The sequence below is a fragment of the Panthera pardus genome, unplaced genomic scaffold (genome assembly GCF_024362965.1).
Source record: "Panthera pardus isolate Hobbes unplaced genomic scaffold, ASM2436296v1 HiC_scaffold_12, whole genome shotgun sequence".
Classification (NCBI taxonomy): Eukaryota; Metazoa; Chordata; class Mammalia; order Carnivora; family Felidae; genus Panthera; species Panthera pardus.
Window position 1 is genome coordinate 96,959,837 of NW_026526677.1, and position 18,478 is coordinate 96,978,314.

Sequence of the window (18,478 nt, forward strand, 5' to 3'; positions counted from 1 at the left end):
GTTGAGAAGCAGCAGAGAGGCCAGTCCCCTGCCTTCGGCTGGGCTATATGTAAGGCACAGAAGGAGGCAGGGATATGGAGCATGGACAAGAGGGGCGGGATTAGGGCAGGGTTACCGTTCCATAGGGTTGACGGGGTCAGGGAAGGTGGAGGAGGGATCTGAGAGGGGACAGGAAGATAGGGGCAAAGACCTAGGAGAGGTAGAGGAGGAAAGCAGAGAAACAAATCAGGAACCGAATGCAGTTTGGCGACATTCTCTCAGACAGAAGGGAAGGGACCAAGTGGATCACATTATGTTGTGGCAGGCATGAGCCACAAAGCTCCTTCGCTTCAGCCTTTCCTTTCCGTGATTCTGATTATCCAGATAAGAATCAGAATGGTATACCGGACAGAAGTGACATCGCACTAGGTCCTTCAGTGAACGTCGCTGAGGGTTCAACGAGTGAACGAACCCGGAGAGGAAAGAGCTGGGTTCTTGCCCTGGTCGGTTCACTTGCTGGCTGTGAGAACCCGGGCAAGCTGCTTAGATCTTTCTGAGCCTCAGTTTCCCCAGCTATCAACGGGGGTGGTAATGTGTGCCTTGCCTTCTTCTCCGAGCCAACCAAGACCACGGATGCTCCAGTTTGAGGCTAGGTTATTCAGCCAGGCCCAGGAGCATGCACCTCAAATGCGTAACCTCCCCCCAAAATTACTGAACCTCTCTGAGCGTGTCTCCTCATCTACAAAACGGGAGTAATAGCAAACCTTCCCTGGGTCATAATCAGAACGTATTTAGCCTGACACTATTTTCCTCCCTCTTCCCCGTTGCCTTCACTTCTAGGGGGAAAAGTACACAACTTACCCAGCTCTCCATTCTAGAAAGTCATCTACACCTAAGCTCAACATCACTGGGTTTTCAGATGGTTTGTTTTCTCAGCGGAACCCTTTTTATAAATACGTATGTGTGCGTGTGTGCACACGCATGTGTGTAAATACCAATATATTTCTACTAGCTGAAGCCCCTGGCAAATCATGTCTGTTGCTGAGTGTCCGAAGTGGGCGGCCAGGAGACGTGGCTGACAGCTGGCTGGAAACCCAATGAAACGCACACATCTATCTCTGCCAGGCACCTCCAGGCACCAGCAGCAGCTTCCCTGGAAAACCATCACAAGTTCCATGGATGCCATGTGGCTCTGCTCACCAGAGCTGGGCTCTGGGTTCCCCTTGGGGAAAACTGAACAACAACGAAGACGCATCTCACCCTTGGTCCCCACCCCCTCCCACTCCGTAGGGCCAGAGGGTTGAGGGTCTTGGGGAACAGTAATCACCCCTCTGACATCCTGGCCTGGAGCTTGAAGAGGGGAAGGCCAAGCCACAGGACCGATGGTGTCCACGGGTGACACCATCGGTGTCACCTGCCGAAGGGGAGATGACCCAGATGACCCCAAAACTCCTCTCCAAGACTCTGTGAGGATGCCACTTGAAGAGGGGGTGGACAGCTTTCTCCGCCTCCGCACGGGCAGAAGGGTCCTGGACATACGCATATTCATTTCTAGTTTATAAGCAGCGTCTCGTGCACGTCCACACGGGAGGTCCCATTTGACAGATAAAGAAACTGACATTGAAATAAAAGAGCCTCCCCAACTTGTCCTGGGGCCACCTCACCCACTGGCTGAGAGGCCTGAGCTTCAGCCCCAGGCACGTCTTCCCAAGGAAGCCTCCGTGGCCGTCCTGCCTGGCTCTTCCAATGCCCTACTGCACGTTTCTGCTTGCCTGTCTTCCCCACCAGCCCGTGTGGGGCTTGGCCAGTTTACGCTCATGCCCCAGCATCTCGCTTAGGGGCTGGTACTTGGAAGCAGGGGAAGCCATCATCTCATGTCAGCAGGTTGCTGCTGTTGGTGAAACATGGACAGAAGGCGAGGGAGCCTCGTCTGGGTCTCTGGAGCACCTAACTGCCTCTCAAAGGGACCAGCCACATCAGGTTCTTGCTGCGCTTCCCTTCTGCCTCTCTCTGCAGGCGAAATGGGTGGGGAGAATGAGGGATGAGCTTCTGGCTTTTCAAGCACAAAGGGGAAGGGGAAAAACAGAGACCAGACACCTGCTGGGCTAGATGTGTTCAATCATCTCTCTGAACTCTCCCCGCAACTTTGCGGATAGTGGTGGTGTTTTGATTTATAAGGAAACTGGGGCTTGGAGAGGTTTAGTGCCTCGCCGAAGCTCATCCACTCGGTAGTGGTACCCGGGCTTGAACCCAGAGCTGTCCGACACCCAGAACGAGACTCTCCTGTCTCTGCTGCTGGGCCTTGGGTAGGGACGCCGAGACGTGCTTCATGAAAGCGGGCCCAGCAAACCAGAGAAAGGAGCCTCAGCCATTGGGCAAGAACCCCGGACAGAGCTTTCCTCTCCTGGGTTTGGACCCTGCACAAAGTCAGGCGGAAACGACTATCCTCTCGGAGGAGGCTCATTTGAAGATAGATCCGGCCCGTCTGCAAAATGGCGAGAAATGGTTCCCCATGGTCTCTGAGGGAGGGAAGGGCCAGATTTAGACAGAAGGACATAAAGAACGCTTGGGCTGGATGTCAGCATTTGGATGTCTGACACAGGAGTGAACTTCTCAGAGTCCTATCTATAGTCACCGAAGGGCCCGCGAGACACAGCTCCCCCCAGCCTCACCTTCCCACCTCGGCTGTGCTCAGGGGACCTAATCTTCACGAACCGCCTGCCCTGGCCCCGGACTCCCCGATCTTACCCAAGCCACGAGATAAGTTCCCACAAAAGCCAGGGATAGAAATGATTTACCCGGAGCCAGATCTGAGAAGCCTGAGCAGTGTACTGCCCCCACCCCCCACCTCTGGGGACACAGCAAAGAGACTAATTAGCCCCTAAGCGCTAGTCAGGAAATGCATCTCCCACCCACCCTCCCATTAGCCCCCAAGAAATTAATAAACTCGTCAGATGCAACAAAGCGGCTTGGCAGTGATTCCTCAGAGCAATCTAATTGCAGAAAGGCGGTGGGAGGGAAAGCGAGAGACAGAGCCAGGCGCCCTGGGATACAGGCTAATTGCCCCACCCACCGGGCACCTTCCATGCCACACACATGCCAGCGGTGGGCAGGAGATCCGGCTCTCATCGCTGACAATCTGTGACTCTGCCTCCAGCCAGATTCCCTCGCTCCACCGTGCTGACGCCTGCCCTCAAAACCTCCTGCAGGAACAGCTGTTTTGTAAGCCTCTTGCACATGCCCACATGTGTGGGCCTGATTATGTTCAAATAATGTCTTTCCATGGGCCTCCCTCTGCACTTTCTGTCTCTGCCACTTGTTCTGCCTTTCCTCCGTGTCCGTGGACTCGGGCAACACCGTTAGCCTATACGGAGCCTTAATGCAGGTAAGGAAAAGGCCCCCTCCTCCTGGGCTGATGTGGCCCCGCCCTGCAGGTGCACAGCTGGGCAGGCCGGATTTCAGCCTCCGCTCGCCCTTGAGCGCTACGCTGTGTGCATCACGAATGCAGTGGCCCCGGAGCGGGAGGACCTGAGTTGAACTTGGGTTCTCTGCTTATGAGCTGTGTGGCCTTGGGTAAGTTACTCAGTCCCTCTGAGCCTGCTTCCTCCGTCTACCAAGTGGGGGTTAAAATAGTGATTATTACTTCATAGAGTACTTAGGGAGATTAAATGAGACAGTGTATGGGCAAGTACTATGCAAGCGTTCATTAATTTTTAACGCCGCGGTCTGAGGCAGAAGGTGGATCTCTTCTGTGCCCCACAGAGGGCTTTGCACTGTGGACTTGAGTTTATTAGACCGATGAGACCAGCGTCTCAAAGTCTGGTTCCGGGATCAGCAGTACCAGGGACAGAAGTACAAATTCCTCGGCCCCACTCCAGACTGACTAAGTCAGAAACTCTGACTTAGGAGAAGGGTCCAGCCATGTGCGTCGTAGCAAGCCCTCCAGGGGATTGCGATGCAGGATGAAGGAGAGCATCGCAGGAAGAGCAGCTCAGACGACAAACACGATGACGGGGAAAGGCGAAGGTGTAGAGGTTAACAGGGATTCGGTGGTGGGCCAGGAAATGTTTAAAATCCAGCTCTGCAGGAAAAAAAGGCTCCGATTTGTAACGCTGGGGAGTAAACACTCCCGGCCAAGGTTGAGTGCAGGCTACCAACGTGATGTCACGGAACAGAGTCGGGAAGAGATGTGTTTAGCAGCCCTCGCTAGCTGGGGCAAGCTGGCTCCATCACCACACTGAGGCCCACCTGCCCTCACAGGCTCTGTGTTGGATGCTCGAAGTAGATGCTTACAACTCTCATTGCCACTTCACTTTATTAGGAAGGAAAGTAGGGGCACCTGGGTGGCTCCGTTGGTTAAGTGTCTGATTTTGGCTCGGTCACGATCTCACGGTTTGTGAGTTTGAGCCCCACATTGGGCTCTATGCTGTCAGCACACAGCCCGCTTTGGATCATCTGTCCCTTTCTCTCTCTGCCTGTCCCCCATTCATTCTCTCTCTCTCTCTCTCTCTCTCTCTCTCAAAATAAATAAATTTAAAAAAAAAAGGGAAGGAAGGAAAGGAAAGTCCATGTAAGATCATAACCAACCCAAGTCACAGAGCTGGTGAGTAGAAAAAAAACAGGATTCAAAACAAGGCCAATGTGCTGCTTAATGGAGATCATAATTTTGAAAATGAATGTGTACTTTGTCTCACAACCCATTCTGCTGCTCCTACAAGAAATATCTCATGATTGGAGTGCTCAGTCGCATATGAGCATTTCTGAAAATAAATGATACGGGATGTGTTTGCACGGGCACAGAAAGTATCATTTACCCCACATTCCTAAAGGACACACGACTTATGCTAATTTGGGTCCATACACATTAATTAGCGTCTTGCTCCTTAAGCACTAACAGTTTGGAGATTTCAATTATTTACCCGAATATTCTGTGAAAGAGAATTCTACTTTCCACTGTCCTCTCAAACAGAGTGAGCGTCTTGACCTTGGTACGGTGTCATTGTTACAAGGCCAGTTATTATTACACTGTGCTGTGAGATAACGTTGCTATGGATTGCTGAAATGTAGATGGCCACTTCATTTCTGTGCTTTGAGAAGTTAATTTGTCCACTTTACACAGCGTCTACTCTCCTTAAGAATTGTCACTTGGTAGTGCTGTTGGGACAGCTGCCTTTGACCCCAGGGCGAGCAACCAAGGGACCGGGCTGGAAGGAACCGTGGTAAGGAGAACACAGATAAGGCTGGCCGGGGCGCCGGGGCTCTGGTGAATGGAATCCGTGGCATCGATACAGAATACCCACAGTCCTTTGGGAAGGCCACTGGCTGTGCAACTGAATGAGTGTCTGGGACCGGCATTTAATTGGTGTGTGACCCTGGGGCAGTGTAAGCAAGCTGTTCAGTCCTTCAGCAATATGCCTCGGGAAATGCCTATCCAGGGCCATGACCACAGGGGTCCCCTGCTGCTTCCCGAAAGAGCTGGTAGCGTGTCACGTGGAGTCTGGAGTCCCGCATTAGCATCTAGCACTGTCACCACAGGGCCTGGTGGCCCTGAGCAAGTGGGCAAACTTCCCGGACTCTCCCCCTTCCCTGGCCTCCACTCTAGTCCTGGTCCCCATGGAATTTCCCCTGGACGAGGTTACACTCTGGGCCTCTGTTCTGCTCTCCACATAGCCCTGGGCGGTCATCCCTACAAAATCTCAAATATGATTGCATTAGCCCCTGCTTAAAACCTTTCAATTGTCCCCCTTTTGCTTTTTTAAGGACAGAGATCCTTCACACGGCCCAGCAGGCCCTGCAAAGCGGGCCTCTGCCCACTCTCCACGCTCACCTCACACGATTCGCTCCAGCTTTCTCTGCGTTCCAGCCACACCTACGTGTTCAAGTGCAACAAGCTCCTGTTGCCAGGGTCTGTGTGCATGCAGACCCCTCTAGAACTTTCTTTGCTGCATACCACCCCTGACCCCTAGCCTTCTCTCAGCTCTTCAGGGCTTGGCAAATCAGCCTACAGGCTAGATCTGGTCCATTGCCTGTTTTAGGAAGTAAAGTTTTATTAGAACACAGCTAACCACCCCCATTCACTTACGTAGTATCCATGATTGCTTTCATCTATAGGGGTAAAGTTGCAAAGTCTAAATATATGTTTTTTAGATGTTTATTTATTAATTTTGAGAGACAGCGTGAGTGGGAAAGGGGCAGAGAGAGAGAATCCCAAGCAGGCCCCACGCTGTCAGCTCAAAGCCCTGGCGCAGGGCTTGAGCCCCTGAACTGTGGGCTGAAATCAAGAGTTGGACAGTCAACCGACTGAGCCACCCAGGCGCCCACAAAGTCTAAATATTTGCTATCTGGACCTTTGTAGACGTTTTCCAAACCCAGACCTAGTTCCTAACAGTTAATCCTTCAGGCCTCAGTTTGAGAGTCACTCCCCCCCCCCACCCCCCAGGAAGCCTTTCCTTTTTCTCCCAAAGTCAAACTTGTCCCCAAACCATATTCTCTTTCCTTTCAGAACATTTGGCTAGGCTGTAATTGCGCACTTAGCAACGAGACCATTGCTCACTGCTTGTCTTCTTTTGCTCTGTCATCAAGGGAGAGCCCTCTGCTGTCACCTGAGGAGGGTGGTCCTGCCCGGAGCAGCCACACCTGCCTCTCCCTCACAGCCCTCTCCCTCCCGCCTAGAATCACTCTGGGCTGTCATTTTGCCCATTTGCTCTGTCCCAAGTAGGTAAAATAGGGATTCGCTGTAAAAGCCCTGAGGGATTTCCTCACATCCCTGCTTGTGTCTGTGCGTGTGCACTCTGCAACATTTAATACTTTATGGACATTTAGATGATTGTTCTTTGCACTTAGCGCTGTCGGGATCCAGCTTCTACAGAAGCTGACGTAACTCCAAGGCCAGGTGAGTCCTTTTGCTCCACAGTCAGAGTTTGGAAATACTTATCGATCACCCTTGTGTGCTGGGCACTCAGCCACTGGTTGGCTTCCATAAATTTCCCAAATTCTGCATAACAGCCCTGTTATTCTTCCCACCTGAGAGATGTAGACACTTCAGACGACAATAATAATGCTTAACACAGGCACTTCATACAAGTTATTATTGGGTGAATGAGCAAATTCGTGAAAGAAAAGAAACCGAGACTCAGAGATGTCAGGCAACTTGCTGTGGGTTCCAGTTAACAGAAGGTTAAACTGGGATTTGAGCCCATGTTCTATTTACTACTCTACTGTCTGGTCAAGTTGGGGCAGGTGTAGGCCATCTTGACCTTAAGACCTGGGTCTTCCCACATACCTCTCTGATCACTCTAAACTAGTTTGTTGGTGAATACAGCCCTGAAGACGGTCCGCTATAGACCCCACAAAAGTGATCCTGGTCAAGGTGCAGGGTGCTTGCTTAGGGACTTGACACAAGGGAATGCAGGGTTCGGGCGGGGGTGGGGGGGTGGGATGTCCCAGAAGATCCACATTTTCTTTCCTAGTCTGCCATGCCTAAGCTGTGTGGTCTTGGGCAAGTCACTTAACCTCCCTAAATCTTTTTCATCCGTAAAATGGAAACAAGTGAACCTACTTGTCCATATGGCACAGCATGACTTGATAATCAACTGAGATAGTGTTATGATGGCTTTTGATGGGCCACAAATGTGAGATAACGGTAGTACAGTCTGGTGGCAATGCAGCTGACCAGAAGTCAGGAGATTTGACTTCAAGTTTCATCCTGCCCTTGCCATGTGGCTTGGGAAGTCCATTTTGCTACCGATAAGATAAGGGGAATCTTCCTTCCCTTCTCTACTTACTGGGATGATCTGAGACGATCACATGTGTGACAAAAGCTTAAAGTCCTATCCACACGGAAGCTCTTTTCATTCCAGATCCTTGTTCTCTGGGACCATCCAAAATTGGATAAACCATAACCACGGACTCATTTTTTTTTTTTAAACCTCAGGTTCAGGGTTCAAAATCGAAATGCTCATTAGGAAGGATGCATATAATAATATATATTGGCATCTCGTTGAGTGCACAGAACTGTGTGACATATAGGCTGGAAAAATGACAGTCAGGTGTGAGACACTATGGCTAGAGACCCCAGGAATGAATTGAGACGGGCTTACAGATTCAGAGTCTCCACAGTAGAGGACTGTACCTCGTTTGATTGAAGGCCAGTTACAAAAGGCTTGTAATGTAAGCCGCTACAGTAAACACCCCGGGCATGAAGGAATTAAATGTTTACTGAGTTTAAATCCAATATCTCCAACCATAAAAGTTTAGTTTCAGTGGGAGGTGGGAGACTGGGTCAGAACTAAGGACCCAGTTGATTGCCTGAGGGGTGATTTGGGGAACAAAGGGTGTTGCTGATGTCGGCCAAAGACCGTCCCTTAGCCAAAATATTCTTTCAATACAAAACATGTGTTTCCATGCAGAATGTTGTGAAAATTCAGGATCAAAGGACCACAATGGCAAATGCCAAAGATAAGAGATCAGAAACAAGCCTGGAGGAAACTGGGAAGACAGTGGTATATCAAAGGAATTTCACGGGTAATTTCTATGAAGCCACGACCCAGTTGGTCTAAAGCAGTGTTTTGTTCAATTGTGGCTGCCCCCCATTAGTGGGCTATGAAATCAATTTGGTGGGGTCAAGACCTGAACCTTAAAAGTGAAATATATATCCGGACTATATCAGAGCACAACGCGCGTGACAGGGGCAACCATCGTTTCATAAGCTTTTGTTTCGGTTATGCGCAGCCGTGCTGTTAACGTGCATCTTGGATCGCAACCTACATGCGGTTCGTGCTCCAAAAGTAGGAAAAAAGTATCGGATACCTTGCCTGTTCACTATCATCAGCCCCTAGCAGAGTCCCTGGAACAAAGCTGATGCTCAATAAATACTTTTTTGGCCTCAATAAACTCCTAGTCCTAGTCACTTATAAAGACTAACTATAGGAAAATCATACAAGCTATTGCTTTTGAACATTTATTTACCGCATGCCAGATACTGGACTAAATGCTTTATATTCATTAACTTAATCTTCCCCACCACATGACTAGGGTGGATGCTTCTATCATCCCGTTTTACAGACTAGTAAACTGAGGCTCAGGCTCGGGAAGATGAGGTTTCTCGCCTAAAGTTCCACAGTTAGGACAGAGTCAGACCCGGGCAGGTCCACGGGACTACACTGTCCCCAACATATTAATTCTCCTGGGCTGTGGATGTGTAGTTAAACAGTTAGGGGACATCTGAATTGCTATTCTTTATCCACTGGTATTTGCCGTAAGGTTCCTGAGAGTCCGCATCCCTGAAGTCAGCCTTTGCTTTTCCCTCTCTTTGATTCCAACCTAGAAGAGGATATTTAAATAAAACTCGAGGAAGGGAAGCTTCAGAATTCCAGCCTCGCAACCTGGTTGTGTGCCATCAACCGGCTCTGGTCTCAGAGGCCCGCACCAGACTACCCGCTCTGGGAGGCCCTTGTTTGGGCTCGTCACGCTCCCCTTCACTTGGGGATGCCCCCCACCCCCAACTCAGTCAAGTCCCCATCATAAAGACTCACGCAGAGTGCCCCGAACCTCTCCTTTGCAGCATGCATCGCACTTGTAATCACACAATTATTTTAGGTATTATCTGTTTCAAGCCCATCTCCCCTACTAGACAATACACTCCATGAATGATGAGGCCCTGTCTCATTCCCTATCATATCCCTAAAGCCTAGCACGGAATCAGGGCTTAGTAAGTAGTTGGTGATTGCATTAATAAATTCTTCTTCGTAGTTCTAGCTCCCAGGACAGTGCTTGGCCCGTAATGTATAACGGGTGCTCAATAAAGATCTGATTAATTGCATTATGAAATTCCTTTGGGAAAGTCACTTCTTTTTTAGCCTATAAAAGAAAGATATCGTCTAGTCCTATCCAGTTCTAACCTGAATTCCTAAAAATGCTGGGTATATTTTATGATGTGGTATAGTGTTTCTCAGTGCCTTGGGGGCAAAGCCAGGGAGAGAGAGCTCCGAGAGGGACAACACAGAGGCCTTGGGCAGGTGACTGGAAGCTCGGCTACCCAGGCATGTAGAAGAAGCACCATGAAGGTGGCCATCAAGAAAAGGGTGTAAGGAAGGGCCCTTTCCTTCCTGCCATGAAGTAGCTCTCTCTGAGCCCCGTGGCGGATGCCTGGCATTTCTCCATTAGAGCTTGGTCTTGGGGCTAAGACCCTGTGTTTGGTTAACATGAAAATAAACTGGAAGCGTTAGCATTTCTCCCTTGTGGATACCATTTACGAAGGGATGGCTGGTTTGATGCGAGGGAAGAAAGGAGTCTTCTACTCAGACCACACCTGAAAAACTGCATACTGTTGTTCCAGGCACCCTCTTTAAGTGGAGCTTAAGTGGAGCACCTTCTTTAAGTGGAACACACTAGTGAGTGTTTTCCAAGGAAACTGAGCAGGCAGGTAAAGATATTAAAATCATATTATATAAGGAAAAAGGAAAGGCAGACATGGGAAGGGTACATGTGTGGACCCAGGAAACAGAAATAAGGACAAAAGGAAGAGGCTGCAGAAAGAAGTAATTCTGCCCCATAGATAGAAAATCTTTCTAACAAGAGCTTTCTACTTTCTATAGGCAGTGAGTTCCGCGACACTGGGGGCATTCAAGCACACACTCTATTTCAGGAAAACACATTTGCGAGAATCCAAACATCTGATGAGAGTATTGGTCTAGAGGACCTTTATGATTCCTTTTTGGCCCCAGGATTGTAAGACCTAGATTCTACTTCCTATGTCAAGGGAACCAGAAGAAAGGCCAGGGCATCAAGGAGCAGATGAGGCCCTCTGGCATGATAAGATAACAAGAGAGGAGGGGTCTGGGGTGGTGAATACAGAGAGAAAAGGCCACCGTAGGACAAGTGCACACATTCCTGGTCTTCTCTCCTGGCTGTATCTGATCACAGTCGATTCTCATCATTTGCACTGAATGACATTCACTAAAGTTGCCACAAACACTGAACTAGGGAGATGCGGGATTAGGTTCCTAGGAGCCTCTGTTTACAACATTTTCATCAACCAGACCACACATAACCTCGCTTTATGCGTGTTTCTGCTTACCACCACCTTATTGAATATATATTGCCAGTTCATTGATATTAAACAACAGGCTATAACTCATGCCTGAATGATGCTTTCTGAAAACCTGTATTTTGTCCGTAAGGCACATCACATCTTTCTTGAGCTTAGCTCCACTAGACAGCATGTCTGCACTAAGCTGGGGGGTCATTTGCAACAGCAAAGTGACCAGGAAAAAACACACCGGTGTGAAAGACATGACACTAAGTGGGCCACAAGAAAGGCCACGTGTTTACCATACCAGGGCTGAAACAAGAAGGCAGACACTGCCTGTTCGACCTCAGCTGGGAACGTGCCTGTCGGCTGACTCACATTTTTCACTGTTCTTTGCACGTCTTATTTTTTTTTTTTAATGTTTGTTTATTTTTGAGAGACAGAGTGAGCAGGAGAGGGGCAGAGAGAGGGAGTCACAGAATCGGAAGCAGGCTCCAGGCTCTGAGCTGTCAGCACGGAGCCCGATGCAGGGCTCGAACTCACGGACCGCGAGATCATGACCTGAGCGAAAGTGGGACTCTTGACCGACTGAGCCACCCGGGCGCCCCCTCACTGTTCTTTGCCCGTCTGAGGAAGCACCATGAGCCCAGACTCCGGGATAAGGTAAATTTTAGGGAGTGGACAGGTTTGCAGAAATGGAATCCACCAATAATGAGGATCGGATGCACTCTGTGTGTGCTCAAACGTTGGGCTTTTGCCAAGATGTGCCCAGACCTCCATCCCGAATCCCGAACCTTTGGGATGCGAAGTGGCGTTTGCCCCAGCCCTCACCACTTCTGCCCAACAGAACAAACCCACAGCGGCCATTTTCGGGGACTCTAGCGACAGATAAATACCATCCAGGACAGAAGCAGAGCTCAGTGCACAGCAGCTCGGACTAAAAACGCCACCCTCCAAAGATGCGCTCGGGGACTTACTAGGCTCTCTGACCAGCTCAGGACTTCAGCAGTTAAATTTCCCTGCTCAGGGCAGTGACAGTGCCCAGACTGCCTTTCATTTTTGTGGTTTTGTTTCTCTTTGTTGGACAGAAGTGCTTTGGGAGTTGAATAATTTTCTTTATCAGGCCCTCCTTTTCCCTCGTGTGGTCCAACATCTCGCCGACTCTCTTCCAAACGTCCGGGGGGGATGACCAAACCGGTCTGGCTCAGACTGGCACGGGGTGGGTACATGGCAGAGCCTGTAAATATGAAGGGTCAGCCGCACATCCCCCTCTCACCTCCCAGAAGGTGGAAGGTATTGCAAATTAGCTGCCAAGGAGAGAATTTATCAGGGAGCTCAGGAATGCTTGAGATTTTTCATCTTCCAAGGAAATTACCGCCAATGAACATGCCACAGTCAGGGCAAGGAGAGAGCCTGGCTTCATTTGTTCAACTCACCAGGTGGAGAAGTGTCTTGGGAAAGCAGTTGTACTAATAACACACGACTCTGGGCTCTGAGCGGCAGATGCCAATTGAGCTAATGGTTCTAATGAAGTGTCTGCGCTTGAAGGAGGCTGGTTGTTCCCTGTCCTTCAAGACCTGGTAAAATGCTCAGCTCTCAGGGAAGGGCTGAGAGTGGCCCATCGCTGCCCCGGGAGGGATGTGGGCCCACAGGGCGGCGGCTGGGCCTCACTGTACTCCGGGCAGATGGGGAGTTTCTAGCGTGGGGGTGTGGTGTTAGAGAGGCCCTAGATGGTCCAGATTTCCCCCAAGGAATGGAGCCTTGACTTCTGGCTCTTGTCTTCGCCCCTCCCAGAGCCACTGCAAAGTGGTGGTACATGGGACGCTGTCACATTAAGGAGCAGAGGAAGGACAGAGGTCAGGGATGGAGAAGAAGAGAAGGGGAGAGGAAGGCAGTGAGGAGCCTACCCTGAAGGAGGGAGGGAGGGCTGGACGGCAGAGCTTATTTCCCTCAAGCACGGGCCGGCCTTCGCAGCATGCTTGCAGCGGGAGTGATGAGGGCACATGGCTCAGCCCTGCTTTGTCCTTCTCTCTGCCATGAACCAGCCGACAAGCAAGGGTCCGGGAATGCCGCGTTCCAAGATACAGAGAACTATCCACACAGACATCTTCATGAGAGATGACAGGACTCAATTTTGCACCGTAAAGGAGAATCCCCCAAACACATCTATAAACAGCATCTCATTTTGTTCTCACAGTAATTCTATAAAGCCCGCGAAGCAGATATTATTACGACCATCAACCCTATTTTACCGGGGGAGCCGCTGAGGAACAGAACTCTGGGGACCGTGAGAGCCGGGGCCCCTGCACACGGCTCCCCGTCACCTCCCTGGGTTTTCCTTCCCCACCCCCCCGCCTTCACTCCCCACACCTCTGGTCTGTGGCGTGCCCATCTCGCATCAGAGCGGATGACGCGGGCTGCTTCATGAGACCAAATTAGCAGTCAGCCTCTTCCAGCTCTCCCAGGCATGAGCTGGCTGAAGAGGCGCAGAAAAGAGTCACTCTGTACTGGCAAACTTCCCCAGGCTGGGCTCAGGCGGGACGCGTGATGGGGCACAGTGCAAGAAATATATTTAAACTGCGGCACTTTGAAGCCCCGCTCGTCTGCCCAAACGCGGCCCCCCGGTTGAAAATTTAAGTAGCTCTAATTTGTTTGCCGGCTGATGTGTGAATAAGCTTCTGCAGTCAGTGAATTTCCCATCAAAGCTGATAAGCAGGAAGTGCCAGGGCTCTGGGAGAAAGAACCAGATGTATGTGGGCCAGGGAGACAGGGGGAAGAGAGGGCCCTTCAGGTCACGGCCTTCCAAAGCCAGCTCATCTGCCCCTTGGCTGTCATCTGGGGGGTGGCCGGGAAAGCCAGATGCCCTCACAGGAGGAGGTACTGAGGAGCCCTTTAATTAACTAGAGAGGTGCTGCTCTGGGGGCATCGAATGAAATGAGAAGGGACACATGGATGGTGATTTGCAGGCCTTTTCATGTCACGGCTTCGAATTCCAGCTGTCAGCGGGGAGGCTTGTCATATGAACTCTGAACAGACTGGGGAACAGTAGCTTTAGAGAGCTCTCGTGACAGCATCCTAGGTCCCCAGGGCTCTGGCGTCCCTACGGGATGGGAGGGCTCCTCAGAGCCGAACGGCACATCCCGAATGTTCCCCACACAGTCCCCGGACCCTGGCACACGCCAGACCCCCGGTCGCCGGCTCATCCCTTTCTCCAGGCCTGTGCTGAGCCCCACTCTCGGCAGGGGAGGACCGGGTCTGCCCCGAAGGGGTGCCCAGCCCTGGTGGGTGACTGAGAACACCACAGGAGAGGCAGAGCATCTGGGCGGTTGTGGCACCAGGGGGGGCTCAAGGTGAGCAGGGCCCAGGGTGTGACTGCCTCGCTGGGGAGCGGCCATTTTGCTCTGAGAGCCAACGGGGCCACTGAGGGGTCTGAAGCCCCGGGCAACACACAGGCCCATCCACATTCTCCGGCGGGAAAGCCGGACCAGATGGCCTTTCGGGTCTCCGCCAGCTCTAAGAATTTATGATGTTCTAGGAGACGTCGGCTATTTCAAACCTCACGCCAATTCCCTTCTCCTGACTCCTTAACTAAAAGGAAGCCGTAAGTGACTTCTGAGTAACCTTCAAAGCAGGCCCCCCTCTCTCCCCGAGACAGGCCGCCTCAGAATTTCCTCATCAAAGGCAACGTCGCTGGCTTGCGGGGAACGGCCCGCCGAGTGGCCTCCCCAGCCGGCCCCCTCTTTTCAGGTCTGTCCCCCAGCCGGGGAGCTGGCACACGAGGCCGCTGATTTCCAGCAATCAAACCCCCGCTCCAGCGCTCTGAGCCAGGTTCCGCACAGGCAGCTTCAAAGGATCTGCATATTTATGGTAAACTCCTTCCCCAGACTGAAAATGTATTAGACGGTAGCAGGCATGACACTCTCTGAGCAGCGTCTCCCCCTGGCGACCTGTCTGAGCCGTGATGGCTGTTCTCGTTAGCGCAGATGGGACCTGGGCTGTCACCGAGGCTCGTGAGGCAGGGGCCGGGGGAAAGGGCACAGATGTGGGGCAGCGCCTCCCGCATGGACAGGAGACACCCCCACCCCCCCAACCCCGGCCCTCACTCTTCTCCCAGGGCCACCTGCAGACAATGGTAGCGTAGGCTCTCATCCGACACGGTATTTTTAGGGGTTTCTGGTGTTCCTGGTTTGTTTGCTTCTGAAGTGGGGAGCGGGTCTGGAGGTGGGGACGGGGTGGGGGGGACGCCACCAGCAGGTCTGTTAAAACTGCCATCGAAGCAGCGGAAGATATTTCCCGCGTCCCCGGCCATGATAAGACATGTGGCTGGCTGCCTTTACACGACTCAGGGGTGCCATCAAAACAAGCCACAAACACTGGACCATCCCAGACGTCCCCGCCAAAGGGGCAGGCGTGCCTGTGTGTGGGCCTGCAGGGAAGGCAGCAGGAGAGGAAAGTCAAGAGAGGCAGCCTGTCCTCCTAGCAAGCGGTGGGACCTGTAGGGACTCAGGAAGCTGGGGCTGGATAGCCTGAAGCTTCTGGAGGACATGGGACCCCTGAGTTCTTGGTTTGCAAGGGTGACTCACAAAAGCCATCTGGCCCATCCTCCTGCCTCGTTAGAACTACACGCAAGTCATTCCAGAGAACCAGCCCCTCAAAAAGCTGAGTTTACATCAGCTTTGGAAAACGAAACATGGCCATCAGTTCCCAAGGCTTTTTACTCGCCCACTCTTGGCCAGATCTGCAAATCTCTCCATCTCCATAGGAACAGACTTAAGTAGATAAGTGGTCCAAGGAAAGGGTGGCTCAGGGATGGTTTCTATGAAAAGTTCATGTGAAAATAACCCCGGGTATTTTGGGGGGAGGGGGGCACGTGGAACAATGAATTGACCCCAAGGTCCCGATTTCAAAGTGAATCAAAAATGTGAAGGCTAATTCCGGAAAGGAAGCTAATGCAGGGAATGGAAAGTTAGTGTTTGTGAGGGTGGTGCTCTCAGCTCTGTGCCATTTGGCCCCATCTGGAGTGTGGTCCTCAACTGGGGCCTCATGTTTTAAGAGAGACCCAAACAAACCCAGAAGCGTCAGTGGCACCAGATTTGGAAGCCACGTTGCATTGGGAACAGTTATGGGCCACTGTTTGCCGAAGGAAAGAAATCAGAGAGGCCACTACAGTAACTGTTGACCACAATTTCTGCCTTTCCCCAAAGACCATGAGCCCTTGAAGAAACCATGACTCCTTTATCTTGCATTCCCAGCCCTTGACACAGAGGAGGTGCTCAAACAGTGCTAATGCTAAATCTTAGGAAGAAGAGAATGAATGAAGAGAAATCGAACTATCTTCAAATATATGAAGAGTTGGTAAAAAGAAAGAAAGAAAGAGAGAGAGAGAGTGAAAGAGAAAGCGAGCCATTCCGGCTGCTTCTGAGGGAAGAATGAAGAGGCAGACTTTGATCTAGTACCTGGAAGACTTGGGAATGTGTCCTTGGGGAGGTAGTGAGTCCCCCAGCCCAGGACAGACTCAAGGAGAAGATAGGTGGCTGCTTCTCTCGGGGTCCCCACGGAAAACATTCTTGCATTGGGATGGGACATTAGACTAGAAGCCTTGGAGGTCTCCCCCAACACATTCTGGGGCCAAGCTGCAAAGTAGAAAGATGTGGACGTTGAAGATAGCTAGACCTGGACTCAGTTAAGCCTGGAACGTACTAGCTGTGCGGATGTGGACACATTACTTTATCTCTCTCTGTCTCAGTTTCTTCACCTGCAAGACAGAGAGCGGCCTTCAGGTACGGCTGATACAAGATGACAAATCTTAAACATCTCTGTATACCACCCAGTATGGGGTGCCATGAAGGAGACACCCAATAATACCGTGAGCTAATACTGTCATACGTCAGTAGAGCCAGCTTGCTACCCAACCGTAGGCAAGCAGAAGACAGTGCCAAGCAAATCTAGTGTCAATCATCCTTGGGTTTAACGAGGACAAACGTCGAGGGGCCAAATCATCCACATCCCACAGAGGAAGAAAATGGAGGTACTCCTCTGGTGATAATACAGTCTAACAGGAAAAGTGAGATCTGCATCTTTGGCTAGGGAGGTCCGGCCCCCATGTCTTAGCCCTCCCTCTCCCAAAGGCTTAATTAGAGCCTGTTAAGTCACTTCCGATCCTTAGATGAAAGGTGTGCTCATCTTATTACAGCCCTCCCAAAGTCACTTGGGGGCTGCTCAGAATCTCTGATCGTTAGACTAAGTGAAATGAAGGAAATCAAGGGCCCGCTAATGCTGTACTTCTATTTTTCCCTTGTCTCTTTCAAATCTGATTTATCCCGAATGAAGTAGGGAGATTATACTATTCCAATGCCATCCAGGGCATCTTCTGGGAAATGAGAAGGGAGACTGTGGGATGGAGAAGGGAGATCTCACGTCGGCAGCACTGGAGGATGGGCTTAGGGCACCTAGAAGCAATTGCCTTGACCTCTATGGCCATAAATAAGCAATATGGAGCTGGTCCAGGTTCAGAAATGTCACTTAGAGGATACTCTGGGGAACATGTTCCCCCCTCCCAACAGAATTCCAAGATGGAAAACACTCTCTAAACAGAATCAAAATAGTAATTTTTTTTAAATGGTAAAAAAAAATAACCCTGGATTCTGAAAGACTATTTTTAAAATGGTAATAATCCCTTAATCAGCCACCAGCAGGGAATATGGCATTTGGTTCAGACATTTTACCAATTACAACCCACTGGGTCCCTGTGTGGTGCTTTCTAAATAATCAAAACCAGCTCTTAATAGTCACTCGCCCAGACAGGAAGAGAAAGAACGAAACCAAAGCCCGATGAGAAGACACCATTACTGAAGAAAGCCCAGCCCAGCAGGTCACTGGGAGTAGGTGGCAGACAAGCCACAGGCCTGGGTACAGTGTTTTGATTTGGGGGCTTAGGGATTGATTCCAGGGAAGTGAGGGAAAGCCAGGAACATGGGCTTTGGAGCTGGACAGGCCTGAGCGTGAATTTCAGCTCTGCCCGAAATGCTTGCTAATAGTGGGCTTTGGTCAAGTTCCTGGTCTTTCCTGAGCCTCGGTTTCCTCATTTGTGAAGTGGGAGTTTATCTGCCTTCAAGGGCTGTTCGCCAGGTCAGAAGTGATCTGTGCAAAGTGTCTGCGTGATGTCTGGTACACGACAGGTCCTCAAGAGATGTTAATTCCCTTGTTCCTGGTCACTCTCCCTTCCTCTGTCAGCACCACCTTGGATGGCATTGGAAGAATGTTAGAGCAGAGATACTGACATTCCTCCCACCCTGGAAAAGAAACCCAATTAATCATCACTCCCCAAACCACTTCTTCATCCTATAATAATCAGGGGAAGGACACCTATCAAGAGGCAAAGATTCAGCTGGTGATTGAGATGGGACCTGGGGACCAGAACTGCAAAGCTGCCTCCATGCCCATGATACAGTGTTCACTGATATTCACAGA

The 18,478-nt window shown here is 50.8% G+C and overlaps 1 protein-coding gene across 3 annotated transcripts in view; it reads right to left on the reverse strand.

Annotated features, from left to right (window-relative positions):
• The window catches only part of GRIK4 (glutamate ionotropic receptor kainate type subunit 4), a 425,772-nt gene that overhangs the window by 83,632 nt on the left and 323,662 nt on the right, over nucleotides 1–18,478 (reverse strand). The window lies entirely within an intron of this gene.